The 25,869-nt window shown below is 36.0% G+C and overlaps 1 long non-coding RNA gene across 2 annotated transcripts; it reads left to right on the top strand.

The window, feature by feature from the left end:
- Positions 1-18,860: 18,860 nt before the first annotated feature.
- On the top strand, positions 18,861-24,609 carry LOC135677868 (uncharacterized). 2 transcript variants are annotated; one of them, XR_010514764.1, is made up of 4 exons: positions 18,861-19,155; positions 23,824-23,887; positions 23,992-24,100; positions 24,273-24,609. It is a non-coding gene; the product is annotated as an uncharacterized LOC135677868 (long non-coding RNA). The 2 variants fall into 2 exon arrangements; XR_010514762.1 differs by having other exon boundaries at positions 23,992-24,609.
- The last annotated feature ends 1,260 nt before the right edge of the window (positions 24,610-25,869 follow it).

Here is a 25,869-nt window from a genome sequence, read left to right as displayed (position 1 = left end):
ATTTGGGTTTTTCAGGGGCCCAATTGCCCCAAGATTAAGTTAATGGGATCACATCCCATTTCCAACTTAATCATTGTGCTAACTACAATATTTCCTAAGATATTTACTGCAACTTGCTCCGGTGCGTCAATCGCTTCTTCCGGCGAGCTTCTGGCGAACTTCCGTCGATCATCCGATGAACCCTCGGTGATGCTCTTGTGGACTTCCGGCAAACTCCTAGACTTGCGACGATCCACTTGGTGAGTTCCGACGAGCTTCTTTGGCAAGCTCATGGACTTCTAAGATTTGTTCCGGCAGAACCTCCGACGATTGTCCGAACTTTCGTCGAACTCTCGAACTCCCAACGCGATCATTGTCTTGATTCCGGCGCAACTCCTGCTGCATATCTTACTTTCATCGTAGTTAATCATGCACACTTATCTCAACATATAGATTAGATAACAAATGACAATTGACTTCATCATCAAAATCCGAGATTCAACAATCTCCCCCTTTTTGATGATGACAATCAATTGATAATGGAGTTAACCTTAACTCCCCCTGTCTATATGCCATACTTGAGATAAGTCATTCTTGAATTCAAAACCTTTGAATTCAAGAGACATATTGATAAGTTAAAATAATTTAAACTTATCAATACTCCCATCATGATTCCCATCATGATGTTTCTCTCTGAAGATGATGTCAAGGCTTGACATTCATTTTCAAATTTTACATTACAAGTTTAAATGATGTTAATAGTAGCAATTCATCATATTGTAAGATGTCAACCTGTAAAACTGCGAAGTAAGATTTTGATATCATTACATGATGCACACATTTCAAATGTTTTAGCAATTATTGCATTTCATCACATGGTAAGATATCAATACGTAAAATTATGATGCAAGTTTTTGTTTGATATCTTGACACGATACAAACAAGGCATAGCATAGCATTAATACTCATATATTTCTCTCCCTTTGTCATCAACAAAAAGTGTGATAATTGTGATACCAAGAGAATAATATAAGCAAATTTTGAGCATAAGTGTGATAATTGTTCATGCCTTTACTAGGTTCATGTTATTTTCCAATAGTGAGTGATAGGAAATCAATTATACAAGCATATAAAGGAAAGCATGATATGTAGATCGCTTTGAGTATTTCTTCCTTTTTATTTGTTATAATCTTTTTGCATGAAGGAGGAAGGCTATTTGTGAGTTTACTTTGAGTGAAGTTAAAATCGATGAGAGATTAAATCATGCTTCATTTTTACAAGGATCAAGATATGTCTGTGAAACAAATCTTTGCAAGTAAAAACATTATCATCCATATTTCAAGATAGAATTTATAAGCAGGAATCATTTCATCAAATCCATTTCAGAAAAATATTTTTCATATAATAAATGTATGAGAAAATCCGATTGTTATGATACCAATTGTTAAGCGAATCCGAAAATGAAATTAACACTTTCATGCAGTCGGACAAGACTATGCTATAGATTTTCAAATACAATCATGAAGACAAAACATGCTTATTGTTATGGAAATTTTTGTATTCAACACATAATTTCCAACATGTTATTTAGGCATGTAATGACAATCAAGTGATTTGATCATTCAATAAAGTCCGAAAAATAATTTTAACTAGTTTATATATTCGGACACATCAACATTCCTAATTCTCTTCTTATGAAATCAAATTGTTCTTCACTTAGAGGTTTTGTAAAAATATCAGCTAGTTGATGTTTAGTATCAATGAACTCTATGATTACATCATGATTAGTAACATGATCTCGTATAAAGTGATGTCTAATATCAATATGTTTTGTTCTTGAGTGTTGTATAGGATTCTTTGTTAAGCATATTGCACTTGTGTTATCACATTTAATGAGAATATTTTTAAGATGAACTTTATAATCTTCTAAGGTGTTTTTCATCCATACAACTTGTGCACAGCATGCACTTGCTATAATATATTCGGCTTCGGTTGTTGATAGTGCAACTGAGTTTTGTTTCTTAGATGACCAGGAAACAAGGGCATGTCCTAAAAATTGACATGTTCCTGACGTGCTTTTTCTATCTAGTCTATAGCTAGCAAAGTCCGCATCAGCATAAGCAATTAACTCAAGATTCTCTGATTTTGGGTACCATAATCCTAGATTTGTGGTACCATTAAGATATCTAAGTATTCTTTTAACTGCTTTGAGATGAGATATCTTAGTGTTTGATTGAAATCTAGCACAAAGTCCTACACTGAATATGATATCTGGTCTAGTTGCAGTGAGGTAAAGTAAACTTCCTATCATGCCCCTATAAGTTTTTTGATCGAAGCTTTCTCCACTTTCATCAATTTCTAACTTAGTGGAGGTGCTCATAGGAGTGTTAATAGCTTTTGAGCTATTCATATTAAACCTTTTTAGCAAATTCATAGCATATTTAGTTTGACTAATAAAGATATCATTGCTTAGTTGTTTGATTTGTAAGCCTAAGAAGAATGTTAATTCTCTCATTAAACTCATTTCGAATTCAAGACTCATAGTTTTAGCAAAAGATTCACAAAGAGATTTATTCGTAGAACCAAAGATAATATCATCAACATAAATCTGAACAATGAGAAAATTATTTTTAAAATTCTTGATGAACAATGTAGTATCAACCTTGCCTTTTGTGAAATTATTTTCAATAAGAAAAGAACTAAGTCTCTCATACTAAGCCCTCGGAGCTTGTTTTAAACCATAGAGAGCTTTAGTTAATCTAAACACATGATTAGGGAGGCTATTATTTTCAAATCCAGGAGGTTGTTCAACATAGACTTCTTCGGAAATAAAGCCATTAAGAAAAGCGCTTTTAACATCCATTTGAAACAACTTAAAATTAATACTATTAGCGTAGGCAAGGAGCATCCTTATGGAGTCTAATCGAGCCACAGGAGCGAATGTTTCTTCGTAATCAATACCTTCTTCTTGGTTGAAACCTTTGGCCACTAATCTAGCCTTGTTTCTAACCACGATACCATATTCATCTTGCTTGTTTCTAAAAACCCATTTAGTACCAATAACTAAATGGTCAGTTAGCCTAGGAACAAGCTTCCACACCTCATTTCTCTCAAATTGATTTAATTTATCTTGCATTGCGATAATCCATGAATCATCTTTCATGGCTTCGTCAACACATTTGGGTTCAATTTGGGAGAGAAAAGCGGCGTTGGCACCAAAATTTTTAAGAGAAGAACGTGTTTGAACCCCCTTTGATGTTTCTCCTAAGATTAGCTCCTTAGGATGAGCATCTTCATACTTCCAATCCTTGGGTAAGGATGTTTCGGAAGTGGATGCATCTAAGTTGCTAGTTGGAGACGGGGTTTCATTTAAATTCAAGGAATCAAAATTAACATCATCATCAAAATCGTGTTTCCTGATTTCGGAAATCTCATTGAAAACAACATGAATGGATTCTTCAATAATTAAAGTTCTTTTATTGAAGATACAAAAAGCTTTAGAAACCGAAGAATAACCAAGAAAGATTCCTTCATCGGATTTAGCATCAAATTTTCCTAAGTTATCTTTTTCATTCAAGATAAAACACTTACACCCAAAGACTTTAAAATATGAAACATTGGGTTTTTTGTTGTTCTATAACTCATAGGGAGTTTTGGTGAGTAAGGGTCTTACTAGAACTCTATTCAAAATATAGCATGCAGTGTTTACGGCTTCGGCCCAAAAATATTTGGGTAGGCTATGTTCATTCAACATGGTTCTTGCCATTTCTTGTAAATTTCAATTTTTTCTTTCTACTACTCCATTTTGTTGAGGATTTCTAGGAGTAGAGAAATTATGGTTGTATCCATTGAGTTCACAAAATTCTTGGAAATCATGGTTTTGAAATTCACCATTGTGATCACTTCTAATTGACGAAATCATAGAACCCTTCTCATTTTGAACAAGTTTACAAAACTTGGTAAAATATCTAAAACATTCATTTTTCTGTTTTAAGAAGTAAGTCCATGTGTATCTGCTATAGTCATCCACAATGACAAAGGCGTATTTGCTACCTCCTAGGCTTGATGTAGAGATTGGTCCGAACAAGTCCATATGGATCAATTGTAAGGGCCTAGAGGTGCTTATTTGATTCTTAGATTTGAAACTACCCTTAATTTGTTTACCTAATTGGCAAGCATCACACACATTATCTTTGATGAACTTGATATGAGGAATTCCTCTTACAAGTTCTTTAGATGATATTTGAGTGATTAGTTTCATACTAGTATGGCCTAATCTTCTATGCCATAGCCAAGCATCCTCATTCAAAATCGAAAAACACATTTCATTACACAAATCATTGATGTCAATAGTGTATACGTTATTTTGTTTTAATGCAATCATAGATGTGTTTTTGTGTGGTTTTTCAATGATGTAAGCATTAGATTCGAATATGACAATATATCCTTTATCACATAATTGACTAATGCTCAAGAGGTTATGTTTTAAACCATCAGCTAACAAAACATCTTCAATAAAGAAGTTGGATTTGTTACATATGGTTCCTTTGCCAATGATTTTACCCTTGTTGTTGTCTCCGAAGGTGACATAGCCTTCGTCTATGCTAGTGAGCTTAGAGAATTGATATGGATCTCCAGTCATATGCCTTGAGCATCCACTATCAAGGTACCATCTATTGCTCCTAGCTTGCGATGGTATAGGTTTCTACAAGAAAGGATGATCTTTAGGTACCCATTTGCTTTTGGGTGCCTCAAAAATAGATCTACATTGTTTATCATGTTGCATAGAATTTATCATGGTTTCTTTAGGAACCCAAATTAATTTGTTCGGACTAATTTTCTTGAATGGACAATAATGTGTTTTGTGTCCAAGTTTGCAACAAAAGTTGCATTTGCTTTGGTGTCGAACATGTAAGATGGGGCCTTTTATGAAGGTGGTTGGATTTTGGTGAGGACTTCTCACAAATCCGATTCCACTTCTTTTGGGAACGTGACCCTTGTTTGCAAGGATCATATTCAAAGACTTGCTACCAACCTCGAATTTCTTCAAGGTGTCTTTAAGTAGCAAGTTTTCCTTTTGAAGAGTTTCTAGATCATGGCATTTTATGCATGAACCTAAACTATCATGATATTCAGTTTTTAACTTATCAAAATTATAAGTAAGACTATCATGCTCCTTTTTTAGCAATTTATATTTTCTACTAATAATCTTGCATTCATCAAATAAGTCATGAAAGATATTTAATAATTCGTCAAATGATAAATCTGCATCTATTAAATTCGTTACCTCCTCCCCGATGGCCATTAAGGCGTAATGAGCAACTTGCTCGGTGTTGGACTCCTCTTCTTCGGACGCGCTCGAGTCATCCCACGTTGCTTTGAGCGCCTTCTTCTTTGATGTTCTAATTTTGACTTGGGGACAATTACTCTTGTAGTGTCTTGGCTTTTTGCACTCATAGCAAATAACTTGGTCCTTCTTGGGTTCAAATTTATTTTTTGTTTCATTCTTAAACTTGTTTCTTTTAATAAATTTTTTAAATTTTCTTGTTAGAAGTGCCAAGTCAACGTCACAGTCCTCATCACTTGAGTTTTCTCTCAAGTGGTCTTCTGAAGTTCTAAGTGCCATATCCTTCCTGTTCTTTGGAAGGATGTCTTCTTGCTCTTCATGAGCTTTGCAAGTCATCTCGTAGGTCATTAATGACCCGATTAGTTCTTCAAGAGGGAAGTTGTTTAGATCTTTCGCCTCTTGAATAGCAGTGACTTTAGGATCCCAACTCTTAGGAAGGGATCTTAGAATCTTATTTACGAGCTCAAAATCCGAAAAACTTTTTCCAAGTCCTTTTAGACCGTTGACGATATCCGTGAAACGGGTAAACATGTCGCCAATAGTCTCACTCGGTTTCATCCGGAAAAGTTCGAAAGAATGTATCAAAAGATTGATTTTTGACTCTTTCACTCTACTTGTGCCTTCGTGAGTCACTTCGAGTGTGTGCCAAATATCAAATGTGGTTTCACAAATCGAAACACGGTTGAACTCGTTTTTATCAAGCGCACAAAATAAGGCATTCATAGCCTTTGCATTAAGAGAGAAAGCCTTCTTCTCCAATTCATTCCAATCTATCATTGGAAGAGAAGACTTCGAAAATCCATTTTTGACAAGATTCCAAAGTTTAAAATCCATAGAAATAAGAAAGATCCTCATTCGGGTCTTCCAATAGGTGTAGTCCATCCCATTGAACATGGGTGGACGTGTAATAGAATGACTCTCTTGGTTTCCGGCGTATGCCATCTCTCTTGGGTTTTAATCCACTTGAGAGTTAACCCCGCTCTGATACCAATTGTTAGGATCAAGAGCACTAAGAGGGGGGGGTGAATTAGTGCAGCGGAAAACTTTCGACGATTAAAAAGGTGTTCGTACGATAAAAACGATTTTGGTAGAAAAGTTGATTCGTAAATCTCTTTAACTTGTAATCAAGTGAGATGTAGTTAAAGGAAATCTATGAAGGCAGTTTGCAGTTATGATGAAAGTTAAAATGTAAGTGCAAACTGAAATATGATGTTCGTATGATAAAACTGATTTACGTATAAACGTCGATTCGGAAAATACTGAACTTTAAAACACGATCGTAAATGTGCAGAAGGTAGTAAGCTATTGAGGAGGTTTGCAGTAAGGATAAGATGCTCAAAGTAAATGCAAACCGAGATTTAGAGTGGTTCGGTCAATCTTGACCTACATCCACTTTTGGCTTCCTCCACCGACGTCTACTAGAGGCCTTCCTTCAATAGGCGAAGGCCAACCACCCTTTTACAGTTTCACTCCTTTTGATAGGCTTAGGAGACAACCCTTACAGAATTTTCTCTCCTCTCTTTAAAAATTAGAACTTGGAAGAAAAGAGGGAGAAGAACTTTTGGCCTTTACAACAATTTTAAGCTCTAAACATCATATAATAAGATCAGGATTTCGGTGTGTTTTTTGTGCTCTTTTAGTGCTGAAAGGGTGGGGTATTTATAGGCCCCTACCCAGTTTGAATTTTGAGCTCAAAACTGTCAATTCCCGGAATTCCAGGATTTGGCGGTTGCACCTCCTGACTGAGGCGGTTGCATCGCCTGGCAGAGCTCGAAGACTGAGCCTCTAGGCGGTGCCACCTCCTGTCAGGGGCGGTTGCACCTCCTGCCAGAGCTCGAAGACCGAGCTCAGGCAGTGCCACCGCCTGACTGAGGTGGTTGCACCTCCTACCAGAGCTCGAAGACCGAGCTCAGGCGGTGCCACCTCCTGGCTGGGGTGGTTCAACCGCCTGGCAGAAATCAGGGTCCGAATGGGTTGATCCATTCGGCCCAATTTGGGTTTTTCAGGGGCCCAATTGCCCCAAGATTAAGTTAATGGGATCACCTCCCATTTCCAACTTAATCGTTGTGCTAACTATGATATTTCCTAAGACATTTACTGCAACTTGCTCCGGTGCGTCAATCGCTTCTTCCGGCGAGCTTCCGGTGAACTTCCGTCATCATCCGATGAACCCTCGGTGATGCTCCTACGGACTTCCGGCAAACTCCTGGACTTGCGACGATCCACTTGGCGAGTTCCGACGAGCTTCTTTGGCAAGCTCATGGACTTCTCGGATTTGTTCCCGCAGAACCTCCGACGACTATCTGAACTTCCGTCGAACTCTCGAACTCCCAACATGATCATTGTCTTGATTCCGACGTAACTCCTGCTGCATATCTTACTTTCATCGTAGTTAATCCTGCACACTTATCTCAACATGTAGATTAGATAACAAATGACAATTGACTTCATCATCAAAATCCGAGATTCAACACAGTAGAGGGACGTCGGCGACGCATCACGATCCTGCGATCGAGGATGGCTTGTGGTTGAGCATAAATAACTCCATCCTCAATGGTGTTGGGTAGTTGGATCTGGGGTGACTCGTGTTCTCCCAATTTGGGCTTCAAGCATGACACGTGGAAGACAAGATGAAGTTTGGCATCCTTAGGTAATTTAAGTCTATACGCCACTGTTCCAATACGCTCTATGATCTGATAGGGCCTAAAAAATCGTGGAGATAGCTTCATGGATGTTCGAGTGTTGATGGAGAGTTGCTTGTATGGTTGTAGGCGAAGATAAACCTAATCTCCTACTGAAAATTCTCTTTCGCTTCGTCGTGTGTCGGCTTGCTGCTTCATTCTGGCTTGAGCTGTAGATAGATTATCTTTTAACAGTTGTAGGAGTTTGTCCCTATCAATCAATTCTTGTTCAACCTGATCTACCTTGGCCGAGCCAATTACATACTTTGGAATCACAGGGGTCGGTCGACCATACAATGCTTCATAAGGGGCACATTTTGTAGATGAATGATATGTAGTATTATACCACCATTCGACCCAGGGAAGCCTTTTTGCCCACTCTTTTGGTCGGTCGCTAGAGAAATACCGAAGGTACGTCTCTAAACACCTGTTTGCCACTTCTGTTTGGCCGTTAGTTTGTGGATGATACGCTGTGCTTATCTTGAGTTTGGTGCCTTGTAACTGGAATAACTCGGTCCAAAATTTACTAGTGAAGATCCTATCACGATCACTTACAATGGACCTTGGCATCCCGTGTAGTTTAATAATATTTTCTATGAAAACTTGGGCAATACTAGCAGTAGTGTCGGGACTTCTCACAGCATAAAAATGAGCATATTTCGTAAGTCGATCAACCACCACGAGAATTGTGCTTTTACCTTTACCTTTGGCAGGTGGCAGCCGTTCAATGAAGTCCATGGAGATGTCAGTCCACACCGAGTCCGGTATAGGTAGTGGTTATAGTTTCCCTGGATTTGCCACAGTTTCACCCTTGTGCTGTTGACATACATCACATTGTGCCACATATTCAGCAATAATTTTTTTCATCCCTCTCCAATAAAAATTTTGCTTCACTCTTTTGTAGGTTCTTAGGAATCCAGAGTGCCCTACTGAAGGTATGGAGTGCATTTCATGCAGGATGATTGTGATACAAGGGGGGAGTCAGGTATAAGCACAATACGACCTTTGTAGCATAGATCCCTCGAATCCCAAGTGTAGTGGGCTATTGCACTTGGATCCTCCTCCAATTTTTTTATAATGTTGCTGATCTCTAGATCCTTCTTCCATTCTTCCCTAATGTCCATGAGGAGACTAGTGGTAGGAAGGGAGATGGCTGAAACCTTAGCTTGCTCAGGTAGCTGTGAGAGTGCATCTGCAACAATGTTTTCTTTCCCCTTTTTGTAAATAATTTCATAATCAAATCCAAGAAGTTTGGTTACCCATTTTTGTTGCTCAGGGAATGATATCTTTTACTCTAAAAAATACTTGAGGCTTTTATGGTCAGTTTTAATTTGAAATCGTTGGTCGATCAGATAGGGTCTCCACCTCATTACTGCGTGTACAATGGCGAGCATCTCCTTATCATATGCTGACATATTTTGATGGGAGGGAGATAATGCCCTGCTAGTGTATGCGAGTGGTCAACCATCTTGCATGAGAATGGCTCCGATTCTGACTCCAAATGTGTCGGTCTCAATGATGAAGAGTCGGCTGAAATCTGGTAGCGCTAGAACTGGCATCGTTGTCATGGCTACCTTAAGTTTGTCGAAGGCAGTAGAGGCTTTGTCCGACCATTGGAAAGTATCTTTTTTCAGTAGAGAAGTGAGTGGTGAACTGATCTTCCCATAGTCCTTAACAAATTTTCGGTAGTAGCCTGTTAGTCCAAGGAACCCGCGTAGCAATTTCACGTTTGTAGGTTTCGGCCAGCCTTGCATTGTCTCAATTTTTGTTGGGTCTACTGCCACTCCTTCTTCTGATATTATGTGCCCAAGGTACTCTACTTTTTGCTGGAGAAAGCTATACTTTAGTTGCTTAACAAAAAGAGTATTCTCCCAAAGGATCGTCAGAACAATCCGTAAATGCTGAAAGTGAGTCTCAAGAGAAGGGTTGTAAATGAGAATATCATCAAAAAATACTAGCACAAATTTGCGAAGAAAGCTTCGAAAAATATCGTTCATGAGACTTTGAAAGGTTGAAGGAGCATTAGTGAGTCCAAAAGGCATTACCAAGAATTCATAATGACCATCATGTGTGCGGAATGCAGTTTTTGGAATGTCATCTTCACATACCCGAATTTGGTGGTAACTGGATCGGAGGTCCAACTTCGTGAAGACTCGAGCTCCTTTTAATTCATCAAGAAGTTCATCCACTACTAGTATTGGATACTTGTCCTTGACGGTGATGCAATTTAAAGCTCGGTAGTTGATGCATATCCGCCAAGTTCCGTCCTTCTTGCGTACAAGTAGCATTGGTGTGGAATAGGGGCTACAACTTGGCTGAATCACCCCTGTTCGCTGGTGGCTTGCCCGAAAGGATTGGAATTCGATGGTCATGTTGTCGAGAAGGAGGAAGACCGCATGGTTCAACAAAAATATCGGCAAATTCAGTAATCAATTGGGCAAGATTTTGATCTTCAATTTCTATTTTCTTCCCCTTTGGTTGCTGCTGGAGGTGCATCAAAAAACCACCATTTACCTTTTGTAAAACTTTCTCCATTCGTTGGGTCGAAACAGTGGTAATGTTGCTTCCGCGCTTCCCGCGTAGGATGATCTGTTTGCCCTTACAATAGAATTTCATAATTAATTTAGAAAAGTTCCAAGAGACATCACCTAGTGTAGTCAGCCATTCTATACCAAGCACTGCCTCATAGTCATCAAGTGGTAGGAGGAAGAAATCGGTGATAATTTCTTGGTCTTGCAGTAATAGTTTCACCTGCAAGCATCTTTGGTCGCACTTTAGGATTCTGTCGTCGGTCACCTTTACATCGAACTTGCTGCAACCTTCAATATGCAGTGCCATCCGAGCAGCAACCTTACTATTTAGGAAGTTATTAGTGCTAGCCATGTCAATGAGAACAGTAATCGGCTGTTGTTTGAGAAGGCCTCCAACTTTCATCGTTTGCGGGTTTGAATAGCCGGCTAGTGCGTGTACCGTAATGTTTGTCGGTTGTGGCTCTTCTTCCATATCTTCTATTTTATATTCAAGGCTCTCTTCTAGATGTTCAATGACCTCTTCTTCTACTGGTTCAATCATAAGAAGTCTCCCTTTTCTACAGCGATGCTCGTGGCTTCACGGCTCGTCGCAATGCCAACATAACCCCTTCGCAGATCGCTCCCGAAGTTCTTCTCTTGTTAACCTTTTCGGTGCAGGGACTCGGTTGATAGTAGGGGGGCTGAGGGCTTTAGTATTATAGGTCGAGGAGTGATCCTAGTCCTCCGAGCTTCATGGTTCAATCGCTCCTCTTGAAGTCATGCGAAAGAGATGGCTGCCATAAGCGTGTATGGTTGTCGCGCCTTAACTTCTCCTCGGATCTCCAGCTTTAAGCCCTCAATAAAGGTCCCCAATAGCTATTTTTCAGACCAATCACGAGTTTGATTAGATAACCTTTCAAACCTGGTTTGGTACTCCTGAATGGTGGAGGTTTGTCGGATCTTTGCTAGTTGTCCGTCAATGTTCTCGTAATAAGTTGGTCCGAAGCGGATCAGTAGTCCTTCTTTGAATTGTCACTATGAAAGGACTCCATAAGTGTGTTCAAACTAGTCAAACCATTGTATGGCATCCCCTTCAAGATGTATAGCTGCAATTTCCACCATGGATGCATCCGCAGTTTTATGGTACCGAAAATATTGCTCCGCGCGCGAGGTCCAACCAATTGGGTCTCCTTCTTCCCATCTAGGGAAGTCCACTCTCATGCGTGAATAGTTGGGGTCGGTCATAGAGCCTCCCCTCTCTTGGAAGTCATCTCTTTGGGCATGATGTGATTGGTTAGAGCTCTCTCCTTGATGTGATTTCTTCGGGCTTGGTGGTCGGCCCAAACTGAATTTGGTAAGGAGAGTCCGAATCTTATCCTCCATTCGTGCCTCAAAGGCTTCAAATTTAGCATTGATTGCCTCCTCAGATGCCATAGTATATGACTCCAAATCTGTGATATTAAGATCTCTCTTTTGTTGATGGGTTAAAGGCATGTATAGGTTGAGAGAAGTGATGGTTGAAAGGGTTGGTGGATTGGTAGATGTAGGCTACGGTTTAGGTTTGTTTTGTGGCTTTTTTGGGTGCAGTTTGAGGGTGTGGTTTGGTGGAGTTTTAGGGCTGTGGATGAAAGTTTTCGATCTGTGGTGGATGGCAGCAAAGGTTTGATAGAAATCAGTGAAAGTTTGCTGCAGAATTGTGTTGTCTTGTAAGAGCAGAATTATCGTCGAAGAAACAACGGTTTCTCGATGAAATCTCCACCAAAAATTTGAGAGATTTGAGGAGGGAATTGATAGTAATATCTTAGTTTATATGACAGAGAAAATATAGTATCAAGATCAAACAAACAGTGCTATGCGGCTGAAATTCTGCAATGTATCTTTCGTTGTAGAGATGAAAACTTTGTGACGAAAAGTTTATGCAGCAATATAGGAACAATTTTTTTTTTTTTTGGATTTTCGGATGGGGATAACTAAATTGTAGCAGCAGTAAGGTAGGAAACCAGAACCTATTGCAATTCACGGGATGATCCGTAGTGGTGGAGATGATGGTAGAATTTAGCGACAATCTTTTAAGCAATTGTGGGAATTGCTTTGGGCGGCTGTGGAGGGTTGATGGATGGCTATAGAAGGGCAGCGAGATGCCAAGAACTCTGCTCTAATACCAGGTGTTAGAACCCTTATAAATTCTAAACTTATGGTTGATCTCTTTAGGGGATCGGCCTCCTTGGAACTCTATAGGGGTTCCTCCCTCCAAGTTGCTACTTAAAGGCTGCAGAAAAGATTCATCTATTGCTTAAGAAAAGAGGAGGAATACATGGCTATTTATAGGGCTTCTAAACCCTAACTCCTAATAGGACTCCTACTTAAGACTCTTACTTCTAACCAACTCCTAATAGGACTCCTACTCAAGACTCCTATTCCCTTACAACTTCTAATTCTTCTCTAAGAAAAAACCTCCTAACCCTAGTCGGCCTCTTCATCTCTTTAATAGGAGTCGGCTTAGGTAGGTTTTACATGAATGTCTCTATCAATTAGGACTCTTCTAGCTAGAGTCCTAACAAACAACCCTTAGCAAGCCTAAGCGATGGCACCACTAGGGCTGGCGATGGCACCACCTAGGACTTAGCCTCCCAGGTTGTCTGGGCGGTGGTACTGTCCAAACACAGTCTTCAAGACTATGTTAGGTGATGGTACTGTTAGACTGGGTAATTGTTAGGATCGGAGTGGCACTAAGAGGGGGGGGGGGGGTGAATTAGTGCAGCGGCTTAAAACGTTGGTTTCGACAAATCTTTCGTACGATAAAAATCGGAATCGGAAGTGCTTAACTTGAAAGCGTATTCGCAAAGTTGTGTAGTAAATGTAATGAGGAAATAAAGCAAGTAAGAGGGTTTGCAGTAATGTAAATAGCAGTAATGAAATGCAAACCAGAGATTACGCCGTTTTTAAAGTGGTTCGGTCAAGTGACCTACATCCACTTGTGAGGCCCCTCTTCGATGAGGCTCCTACCTTCCACTAGCAAATCTCTTGAAAGGGAAGGGTAAATACCCCTCTTACAACCTTTTACAAGCGGTTCACTCTCTTACAGATTTTTATCAAGAAAGAAGGAGGTGAACACTAGCAAATTGAAAACAAGACTAGCAAAGACTTTTCTAAGACCTTTCTCTCAAACAATTGCTGCTCAAAAAGTTGTATTCTCAGCTGAGACTTGAGGGGTATTTATAGGCCTCAAGAGGATTCAAATTTGGGCTCCAAAAAATTTGAATTCTCTTATGTTCCCAATGCTGGCGGTGCCACCGCCCAGCCAAGCGATGCCACCGCCCAGCCCAGGAGGTGTCACCGCCCAGCTCTCGGGTGCTGGGCGGTGCCACCGCCCAGCCTAGGCGGTGCCACCGCCTAGGCCAATTCAGCTCACTGGTTGGGCTCCAAACTTGGCCCAAACCAGTCCGAACTCGGGCCCAATTGGCCCCTACTTGGGTTATAAGATTAACACCTAATCCTAACCCTAATTAACGTGATAACTACAAATTTAAAGATATTTTCTAAGCTATTACAAAGTCCGTAAGTCAAGACTTCTTCCAGCGAGCTTCCGGCGAACTTCCGGCGGTCTTCCGATAAACTTTCGGAAACCATTCTGCGGACTCCCGGCAAGCTCCTAGACTTCACGATTTGATCTTGGCGAGTTCCGATGAGCTTCTTCGGCAAGCTCCGATCTTTCTCAGCAAGCTCCGCGAACTTCCAACGAACCTTCCGGCAAGCTTCCGAAAAACCCTTCGGCAAGCTCCCTACTCATTCTCGGCTAGTTCCGGCAGCATTCCCGACGAACCTTCGGACTTCCGTCGAACTCTCGAACTCGCAACAAATCCTTCGCGCTTGACTCTGACACTTTGTTTCGCTTTATGTCTTCATCGTTATCGTAGTTAATCCTGCACACACAAGCTAAAACTCTACTCCGATCTAGAAAATTATTACAACGCGAATTGACATTCTGTTGCCCGGCACGTCATTGGTTGGCGCTTCGTCCGATTCTTCAGTGCATCGTCCTCTCTTAGGGCTTGTTACCCAATCGGCGGTTGACCTCCGCAACCCCGATATCCTTGGCGCAATTTCGCTCTCCTTGGCCCGATGCCCGACGTCCGAAGCCTTCTACCGTCCAATATCCTGACGTGATATCCTCTAGCGCAACGTCAATTCCTCCTGCGTTAACTGTCTAATCCTGATCGAGTAGACCTGCATCACTCAAAATGCAATTAAACATAAACATAATTATCAATTGGTTTCATCATCAAAATACGAGATTCAACAGTAATGGTACTGATCAGTGTCAGTATCAGACATGTAGTGGTACTGCTAGCAGTCAGTCTATCAGGAGTTGGTACCACCTAATAATGGCGATGGTATTGCTAGGACCCAAGAAACCCAAGATGGGACCTTTTTTTGCTCCATTTTGAAGCCATTTGGGGTCTATAAATACCCCAATTATTTCTGCATGGATAAACAAGAAATAAAGTAAAAAGAGAGAAAATATAATTAAAAAAGAAAAGTTATAATCTCTCTTGAAGTGTAGGGTCACTTCTTCCTAATATTTAAAAGTTCTTCTAAAGGAGGAAGTGAGATCTAAGAAAGAGAGGTTGTAAAGGTTCTCTCCTAAGCCTATCAAAAGGAGAAAGAGTTGTAAGAGTAGTTGATCTTCACTCGTTAGAAAGAAGATCGGTAATGGAAGCTGGTGGTCTCGAGTGAAGAGGAATCAAGAGTTGACGTAGGTCATAATGACCGAACCACTATAAATCCAGTGTACTCGATTTGCATTTCTGTTCTACTTTTCATTCTCATATTGCAAACTAATTTACTTGCTTATTACTCTCATTATGCTTACGAATGTGCTTTCAAGTTAAACTCTTTTTTGATATCGATTTTCATCGAACGAAGATTTTTAAACTATTATTTTTATGAAAGCACTAATTCACCCTCGCCCCTCCCCCTCCTCCTTAATCAAGAGGGTTTTTCTATTGTTCGTCCTCTTATGTTCAATGAAATAGATTACACTTATTGAAAAACTCGAATGAGAATGTCCTTGCTTTCTATGGATTTGAATTTATGGAATATTATCGAAAGTGGTTTTTAAAAGTCTTCTAATCCAATGAACAAATAGAATAATTTGGAGAAGAAAATATTTTCTTTGAATGCTAAAGCTATGAATGTTCTATTTTGTGCTTTGAATAAAAATGAGTTTAATTATATTTCTTTATGCAAAACTGAACATAAGATTTGGCACACACTAGAAGTAACTTATGAAGGCACGAATAAAGTAAAAGAGTCTAAAATAAATCTTTTGATATATGATTTTGAGGTATTTCGAATGAAGCCAAATGAAACTATTATTGACATGTACACCCGTTTTACGGACGTCATCAATAGTCTAAAAGCTCTTAGCAAATATTTTTCGAATCTTGAACTTATTAATGAAGTCTTACGATCTATTTCTAAAAATTGGGATTTGAAAGTAACTGCAATACAAGAGGCAAAGGACCTAAATAACTTTCCACTTGAAAAACTTATCGGGCCTTTGATGACCTATGAAATGACGTGCAAGGCATATGATGAACTTGATAAACATGAGAACAACCTTCCAAAAAACATAAATGATTTATCACTTAGAACAAAAGAAGACCACTCGAGCGAAAGCTCAAGTGATAATGACTTTGAACTCCTCACAAATAAATTTAGAAAACTCATAAAATAAGAATCAAAGAATAAAAATGAACTTAAAAAGAAGAAGCTGCCAAAGAACAAGAAAGCACTCAAGGTGACTTGGGACAAAACGAGTGTATCCGAAGACGAGTAAACCGATGAAGACGAAGTGGTGAACTTCGTTTTGATGGCTCTCAACAATGAGGTAAACAACTCAAATAAATCTTTTTTATCTTATAATAAATTATTCAATGCATTTAATGATTTTTTTGATGATTTTAAATTAGTTAGTAAAAAGTATAAATTGTCAAAAAAAAGCATGCTTCTCTTGCTAGTGAATTTAAAAAAATTAAAAAATGAGTATGATAATTATATGTTAACTCATTACACTAAATGTGAAGAGTTAGACTTAGTTCAGAATGAAAATATATTACTAAAACAAATGTTAGAAAAATTTAAAATTAGTAGCAAATCATTAAATATGATTCTTGCCAATAAGGTCATGTACATAGAAAAGTAAGAATCAGTTTTGTGGGTAGCAACACTCAACAAAAACTGAATTTATTTATTAAATGACATATATTATATATTTTTCATAAAAATAAATATATTTTTTATGGTAAGTGTGAATATTTTACGTATAAATGTCCATTCAAGAAGCATGTATAAATTAGTTTGGGTTTGAACCATAAATGACCTTATGCCAAAAAGCAAGATAGATAAATCTAATCGTGAGGAACCCAAAGCTAAATGGGTACCTAGAATAAACTCGTCCTTCTTGTAGACATCTCCAAAATTGAAAGCTAGGAGCCAAAAATGATTTTTTGATTGTGGATGCTTAAGGCTTATAACCGGAGATCTAATAAACTTCACAAAGCTCATTAGCCGAAACAAAATTATTTTGATTGAATATGCTCATGATTAATGAGTTTATATTTTGAAGTTATGCATGATGATTTTTGTGATTTATGGCTTATTGATCTTGATGATTTTTTTTTGTGATGATTTTTTTATTTTTATTTTTTGTTTTAATCAATAATGCATGGATTTGGCATAGAAAACAAGGATATGCTTGTATCAAATCAATCACTAAAATTGAAATAAAAAAGGGAAGAATGTATTTTTCTTAAAAATATCTCTAAAGATTTTTTATTTTTTAACAAGTAATTCTTAATTATGAATCTACTTTATGTTATCTCTTGAATTAAGAAAGTGATTTTGATGATTTTGATGATTTGAATTTAATGAGTTTTATCAAAATCATGAACTTGATTTCTTGATATTTATAACTTGAAATAATTTATGAATCAAGATCTCTTATTATATGTTCTGTATCATTTCTTCTTATTGAGATTTCTTCTAATTGAGATTTATCCAAATGAATCACGATTTCTCTTTTGATTTCTCGGAATCATAACTTGAATTTGTTTATGAATCACGATTTTTTTATGATTCATTCTTTTACTAAAGAGGAGAATTATGCAAACAAACCATGATCTTGATAATTATAACTTGAGATTTTTATATAAATCAATATCATTCACTATGATTCTTTTGTTTTACTAAATAGAATTTTTATTCAAATTTTTCTCTTGATTTTTCAGAATTTATAACATAAAATTACCTTTGAAGATCATTGACTATTTAATCTCCTAAGATTTCATTTCACCGTTTACTAAAGAGGAGAATTATCCATATGAATCATGGTTTATCTTGATTTGTTGATTTTCAATGACTTGCATTTTTCATTTGAATCAAGATCGTTTACTATAATTCATCTTTTCACTATTTGATTTATCCAAAAGAATCATAATTTCTCTTTTGATATTCACAACTTGAAATTTGTATTATATCTCATTATCAAATTAATTTTTCTTGATATATTTCATGTGATGATTTAAAAAATAATGTAAAGAGAAAAGTTTTGCACTATTGTAATATTTCCTTCTTTTTTACAATGACTAAGAGGGAGAAAGATTTACTAGTTTGTATAATTCAAGAAAAAAGAAAACTTGTAAACTTGTAAAAATTTCTAGCTTACAAAGAAAGAAAAAACTTGCTAGCTTGCTCGTTTCAAAATAGAAGCAAAGCTTGCTAACTTATACATTTCAAGAAGATGTAAAAATTTTACTATATTATATATCTCAAGAAAAGTAAAATTACTAAACTTATGTATCTCTAAAACTTAGTTTAAAATCTTTGAGTTAATACTACCAGAAAACTTATTATTCACCATGGGCTATATGCTCCAAGCATTTAAGTTTATCACTACAAGATAATTTGTGCACGTGATTATCCCTATACCAATTTTTAGTGATAAACTATCATTTGTCACTAATATATATTCTCATTAAAATTTTCATATATACATATTAGTCATTGTCACTAATACCGTCACAAATATTTTTATCTATGATAAAAATATTATAACTATCACAAATAATATTTTTATTGACGAATATAATTATTATTATCATTAAAACTAATATTAGCGACCGATAATATATGTTATCATGAAAAATCATACGAGTCGACTCGCTAAACTCGATCAACTCAAGCGAGTCAACTCGAGTTTGCGGAGTCGACTCAAGCAAGTAAATCCAAGACAATATATTTGTATTCTCTAACATATATTTTATCGGTTCTCATTTTACTACTACGGAGGGGGGGAGTAGGCAAGGCATTGCGTCGGAGCCCGAGATTTCGGTGGAATCACAGGAGAAGCTGCCGCTCCAAATCGGTGGCAAGGCCACCTGGATCTGGATCTCGGCCGACCACGCATCGCCGGGAGGCTCAGTGCTGCTGCTAGAGACAACGCGGGAGGCAGGAATCTCGCCTCCTGACCGGCATCAGATGGTGATTTCATCGGGGTTCCCTATAGGTGCCAGAGCAAGGGCGAGGAGCCAAACCATGCACCTGCAAGCCTTTCTGATATAGTAGGGATATAAATGTTAGTGGAAAAGTTATTCTTAACATACTGAATAACCAAATTTAGTGCATGCTGGATTTTGACTTTTCTTCACCAAGCATTTCTTACTTTTATTGCTCAACTATATATTTTGTTTTCCTGGCAACTATTGTTTATCAGGCTAGGAATTTTAGATGCCTAAACAAAACTATTGCTTGCAAAATCTTGTGTACCTCCCTTTGGTACTATTCTTCATGCCCGAAGATATGTTGTATTTCTCCATTCCAATTATATTGAAGCCCCACAAGCTAAATTTCTTAGCTGATGGGTATGGTGGGGAATATGTAGTTTATTGATGAGATTTAATGGATGTTTAACACGCTTTTTCCCTCCACTTACTAGAGTAACGATGGTCAAGTATGTATCACAACATAGTTGATAAACTGGTGGTGTTAAAATTTTACTCTATAAACCTTTTGAGTCACTATTGTATGAGAATAGCTCTTGTATTAGGGAAACGAAGTTGGTCCTACCTGATGGCCAAATTGTTACATCTGAAATCTTGAAGATGTTCAAGATATGCCTGTTCATCTACATATTTGGATAATTTATTCATATTATACTTATATTTTCGGTGTTATTTACCATGCTCTTAATTTTTTTTATATTCTGCTGGAATCATTTTAAATTAGTTTTGCAATTACATAGTTCGATGATGCGATTCTCCTTTAGTTATAAATATATTGATGCTACTCTCCTCTAACATGAATGTAGTGTTATGATATGATTCCAGAATGATTGTTTTTTCTATTTAAGATTTCCCTATAAAGGTTACATTGTCAATTGGTGTACGGTGGTCATGTATTGTTGGAGTCAAATTTTAATAAGACAATTAAATAGCCCACATTGTTTATAATGATCTTTTATACTCATTACAATTGTCATATTTTCCTTTAGTTAAGGTGTGGTAACATTCCATGATTTCTTAGACTCTGTAATTATAAGTTATTAATTCAATCTCTGGTAGAAATGAACTGACTACTACATAGAACACTTCCAAATTATATTAGCATACTTTCATGATTCATTTAACTTTGTTTTTGATGTAATGGATAGTTGGTTTTATTTGTCTATAATTGGCAGAAAGGAACACTGGGTGAAGGGATTATTATTGTTCTATATACACTATAAAATATATCCATGGGTAAACTCCTTAAGGGTCACATTTTGCTTATCTTTCCTGGAACTTTGAATGTGGATCTGGAGACTGAAGCTTTAGTCTGGTTCTGGTGGATCAGTTTCAGCATTGACAAGTGGTCACAAGCGTTTTAAAGTCTTTCATCCTTACTTCCTTGGTACTTCAATGGATGACATAACATTGAGGACCCACTGAAATATCAATAAGTTATTTTATTTGTGGAGATGTGACATGAAAGAGACTAATGGGATTGACTTACCAGATACCCCTAAATTTTTCCTCAAATGATCGTTAGATATGGTAAGTCAACTTGCCACCTTTCTTAGATGGTACCTAACTAATAAAAAAGTATTAATAAAATTTTTTCTTGTGGTCTACTTAGGTTTTCTAGCAATAATTCTGCAATGAAAATGATGTTATCAATCAAACATTTTTTTTCCAATACATGTGAATATATGTGTAAATTCATTAATCATGATTTTCTGTCATGTTTTAAATTAAATGACACATTTTTATGTCTAATTTCTGTTGACCTATGGCTGATGTAACAAAAATTACAATAAGCAAGTATAGCCATTACTATATTACTATAAAATTTGATCAATTCATAAAAAGACACATGATGATATGTTTCTCTTGTATTATAAGTATATGTAGAGTTTTGGTCAACATATTATTATAAGTTTTTGCTCTACTCTTATCATGTAAGTATGTGATCATGATTGGTATTAAACGTTATGAGTGATATATTTTATATTTGTCGTTTTTCCTTTCAAAGTAATTTTTTTTATCTATCTGCAGATGAAGTGCAAAGTAATGAAAGAAACATCTGAATGATAAAATTATATCTTGATTGACATATATAGTTGCATTGTTAACTTTTATAACATTTGAAACGTGGGGGCATAAATTAAAATAAAAGATCCTTTTTAAATTGCTTTCTTTATTTTCTAAAATGGATGATAACTTCTCCATATGCAAATTTTATTTGAACAATATATACATGTTCCCTTGTCATTTAAATGAAATACTTGGGTTTTGTATCTTAGCGTGCATGTATTATGTTTTCTAATTCTTTTTTTTTCTTAAAAAAAAAAAGCTTCCATATAAATCTATGACTGCAACATAGCTACAATGACCTTGATCACTAGAACCATCATTGTTTTTTAATACCTTAAAATGGTAATGATTCATGAATGCCTTGAAATTATAATTTACTTCTTAGTACTTCATTTCTCTCTTATTTGATACCTTGAATGTCTTGAAATGGTAAAAAAAATTACTCATTTAAAATTTACTTCTTAGTACCTCATTTCTCTCTTTATTTATTCATCATAATTCCCCAAATCCCATGTCATGATATGTATATTAGTCACCATGCTATAACTTTGACATTATTTTAAGTTGTGATGAATTTATTTAAAAATCATTAATCTGGTATGTTTAAGAGGAGAATATATGCAAATTTTCATGGTTTTAAGTATTTAATGGTTTCTTTTCTAATTGTTATGTGGTTCATTTTGTAAGAACTTCATGATTATCCATTTAAAGTAGTATATGTTAACTTGATGTGGGGGAGTACTCATGGTAGTCTCCATGCTGCATGTGGTAGATTGTTGGTAAGTTTTGGTGGTTGGCACAGTGCAAGAATATCAAAACAAGTGACAAACTCAAATAATCTTGATTTGCACTTGCTGATTATTTCATGTTTAGCAATTTGATTCCAATGTAGTCTTGATTTATTTTACTTTTGAATTTGAGGCTTTTTCTGTTATCTTATCCCTTCAAATTGTGTGGTTAAATAATTAAAATTGTTATATGTTTGATGCTTATGGTAATCAAATTGAAGAAGGTATAGCAGTGTTCATTCTTGTGCATCCTATTTTATATTTTTTTTTATTGTCAATCTAACGACTTATTTTTATGTAAGTATGTAACTATGACCTCATTTAGATGCAAAAGATAATGTAGAAGAGAGTGCCTAGGAATGAAGAAAAAAGAACATAGAAGCATATCTTTTTTTATCCTTAATATAGGATGCAAAAGACAATGTAGTAATTTTGTTTTTGATATGACATGGACTTTGTGATTGTATGAACTTTAATATTGACTCTTAGACAAAATGATGTGGATTTTGTGATTGTATTATCTTTAATATTCATGTGGATGTTTTCGTTATAAAAAATTCTGATATGATTTTAAAATTATTAAAAATTCAGAGGTTGTCAAGAAAATTATTATTGACAGTTTTTGTTGATAATATGTCACTAGTGTACTTTATCACTAATGTTGTTTTTGTTAATAGCTTGTCGCTAATGAACTACCTCACTAATATTATTTTTGTCAAAATAAATACTAGTGATAGATCCAAGTAATTGTCACTGAAGCTTTTTATCTAAAATTTTAGTGACAGATTAGTTATCATTGAATTATCATCATTATTTTCATTAATTAGAAATTAGTGACAGATCAAGCTGTCACTAAAATTTTTTGTCATGACATTTAATGACAGAATCATCCTTCACCAAATATTGTCACATACATTACCTTGTCAATTTATTTATTTATTTTTAATGATAGAATTTGAGTATATTAATAAAAAAAAATAAGTCATTAAAATTTATAATTTTGTGATAAGTGTGCCTATTGTGTTCGCTAAAACTTTCAATCATGATACTTAGGTCGACTGAAGTTGGTGATAGCTCGCATTGTCACTAATTCTTTTAGTGATATTTTTTTAACTTTTGGTGATAATTTTCATCCATTACCAATGAGCAAGTTGAAATTTATGTTCAAAAGTATACTTTAAGGGGAGGACTAAAGTTTAAAGTTATATCTTTTAGATAAATTGATTAGATAGAGTTTTAATTGATTAAAATAAAAGATGTGATAATATTCTCTTAGTTTAAGGTGTTATTTTACACTTATAAATAGATGATACCATAGATGTGTAGATTTATTCAAGTCTTAAGTATCCAAGCATATAGGACTCAAGTCTAGAGTTAGATCAAGATCTTGTGAGTATTTTTTTTTATTTTCATCTTGATTTCTTCTTTTTTTTTTGGTTTAATCTTGGACTAATAGTACTTTATTAGTATTATATAAGAAAGGATTATAATTATATGTGATCCTCTCTTTCTTCACAATAATAATAATATCAAAGTTGTAGTAGTAAGAATCAAATATAAGGTTATCCCTTAGAGTAATTCCATCCAATAACTCCAGTTGGATCAGGCAGTTATTTCCTAAAGCTTTTGAGCATCTTAAGAATGGTTTTTTTTTATTGATTAGACCTGGGACTTCCACTGACATTTATTCTGACTCCTGGATATTCGAAATGCCCTTTTATTCAAGCCTACTTCCATCGATATCTCTTCTGGCATGGATTTTGAATCATTCATGACACTATTTGGTTCCCTAAGTCCCCAAGGAAGATACATGGCATTGGAGGCATAATGTGCATGACAAATCTTCTATCATATCTGCCTTCAAATTTCTTCCACCCTTTGCAGGTTCAAGCCTTCCATCAGTTGGCACGGATGGCACTGTGCTTGGAGACTTTTCATCGTTCCTCAGGTAAAATTTTTTTCCTTAGAAATTCTAGGTTCATGATCCTCCTAACTTATTGAAACTATTGCTCATCTAATTTTGTTGCTACTTGCTTTTGGAATTTTGTCCAGCTTAAAGTAGGGGGGTGCATCTTGACCACTTTTCTATATGGATGATTTCCTCCTCCTGCAAGGGCTGTTGGGGCTTTTTATTGCCATTGTTTTTTGGTTTCTTCGGAAGGTGCGAAACAATAAGCTATTCGACAATGCTTGTGTCTCTACCACTTCCTCTCCTTTGCATGATGAGTGCTATTTCTGAGGAGCAGTCCGGGAGTGCATTAGATTCTTGGTTAAATGGAATTCTCCACTCGGTTGGGCCAAGTTAATGGAGGCTGTGTTTTATGTGGTTGCAGGAGATTAAGCAACCACAATATGAGGTATTAAAGAGGGCATTCAGGCTGCTTTTGGAATTGGGATTCAAGTGCTATTCCACGTTGAGCCTGATTCCATGGCTATGGTGGATTGTCTTTACAAAAGGAGCCTTCTCAAATACACTGCTGCAAATGTTATCAACGTTAGGTTATCCATCTTTCGTGAGGGTAATTGTCCTGCTAACTAGCTTACAAACCACACGAGCTGTCGTCAATTTTTGTACTTGGTCATCCGGTTTGTAGTGATGCGAATGGAGATACGTGTAGTAGACATGCTTAATCCTCCTTAATACAAGCTCTACTTTTTATTGGAAGAAAAATTACAAGAGAAAGCTTGCAATACAAATGTTTTTTCAAATAAAAAATAAATAATTATTAACATAAATCTTTTTTTCTAGTAAAATAAAAAAGTGATTTGGATAGTCGAATAATTGACTTGATTTATTTTATAAAAAAAAAAGGAAACTTCTATGAAATAGATTTATGGAATCAACTAATTATCTTGATTATGAAATACCTTTGAGAAATATGAATCTGTATTATTATTTTAAGATATTTAAAAAATAAAAGAAATACATTAAAAAAGAGTGGAGAGAGAAAAAAAAGAGAATAATACACTTGGATTGATCCCACATTATTTTAAGATTAACTTAAATATAAGATTGACTTATAAATTCTTATAAAGATTAATTTAAGTGTTTTACTAGTGATTTGGGAGGTTGATGGACCAATTAACTTATCATGATAATTTGGTATAAATTAGGGTTTAATCTAAATCAAGAAGGAGAAATTATAATATCCTAATTAGTCTCATGTCAAAAATGAGTATGAGTAAGATTAAAATTGATTTATAAATATATGGTAAGGATACTATTCTAAACTTAATCTTAAAAATTATAGTCGTAAACGAAATTGCAATTATCTTATTGGGCCCAATATACTTTCATAAGTTCTTTGATACATGTTCATTCCATAAGAAGAATTATCTCAGTGTGAATATATTTTCATTTTAGATTCTTTTCCATGGAGAATCTTTAGATTTATATGGTTTTACATAACCTTCATTTTTCACACCCCACAAAATTTCTGCGAGCTAAAAAATTTGACCATTTTAGAATTTCAGTAATCACCATGTTTGCAAATAAAATATCGTTTTTATCGGTAAATGACCGCTCGATGTGTAGAAGAACTACAATTACATATACATTATGAAAGATCTGTAGAAATAAGCCTATAATGAATTCAATCAATCACTCAAAAAACATTAAAATAAAAATAAAAATAAAAAAGATCGACGCAGGAAAATTACAATTACCTTCCGAACATTTTTAATATTTTCTATAAATTACTTGTGTGACATCTCCACCATTTTGTGCAGCAAATTGATGTCCAACTTGTTCCAAACTCACTCTCCCAGAAATCTTCAAAATCAAATGCTCAGAAGAAACTCTCCAATCTTTATCTGGATACTATTTTATGGACAGGTCGAAGGTTTCGTTCCCTACGCCTCCATGGATGAGGCACCAAACAGGAAGCCTCCGGTCTGCTTCAATCCTCCGGTTCCTCAACTAGAGGGAGG

This window comes from Musa acuminata, chromosome BXJ1-1 (assembly GCF_036884655.1).
Source record: "Musa acuminata AAA Group cultivar baxijiao chromosome BXJ1-1, Cavendish_Baxijiao_AAA, whole genome shotgun sequence".
In the NCBI taxonomy this organism is placed as follows: domain Eukaryota; kingdom Viridiplantae; phylum Streptophyta; class Magnoliopsida; order Zingiberales; family Musaceae; genus Musa; species Musa acuminata.
This window is presented reverse-complemented; position numbering and strand designations above follow the sequence as displayed.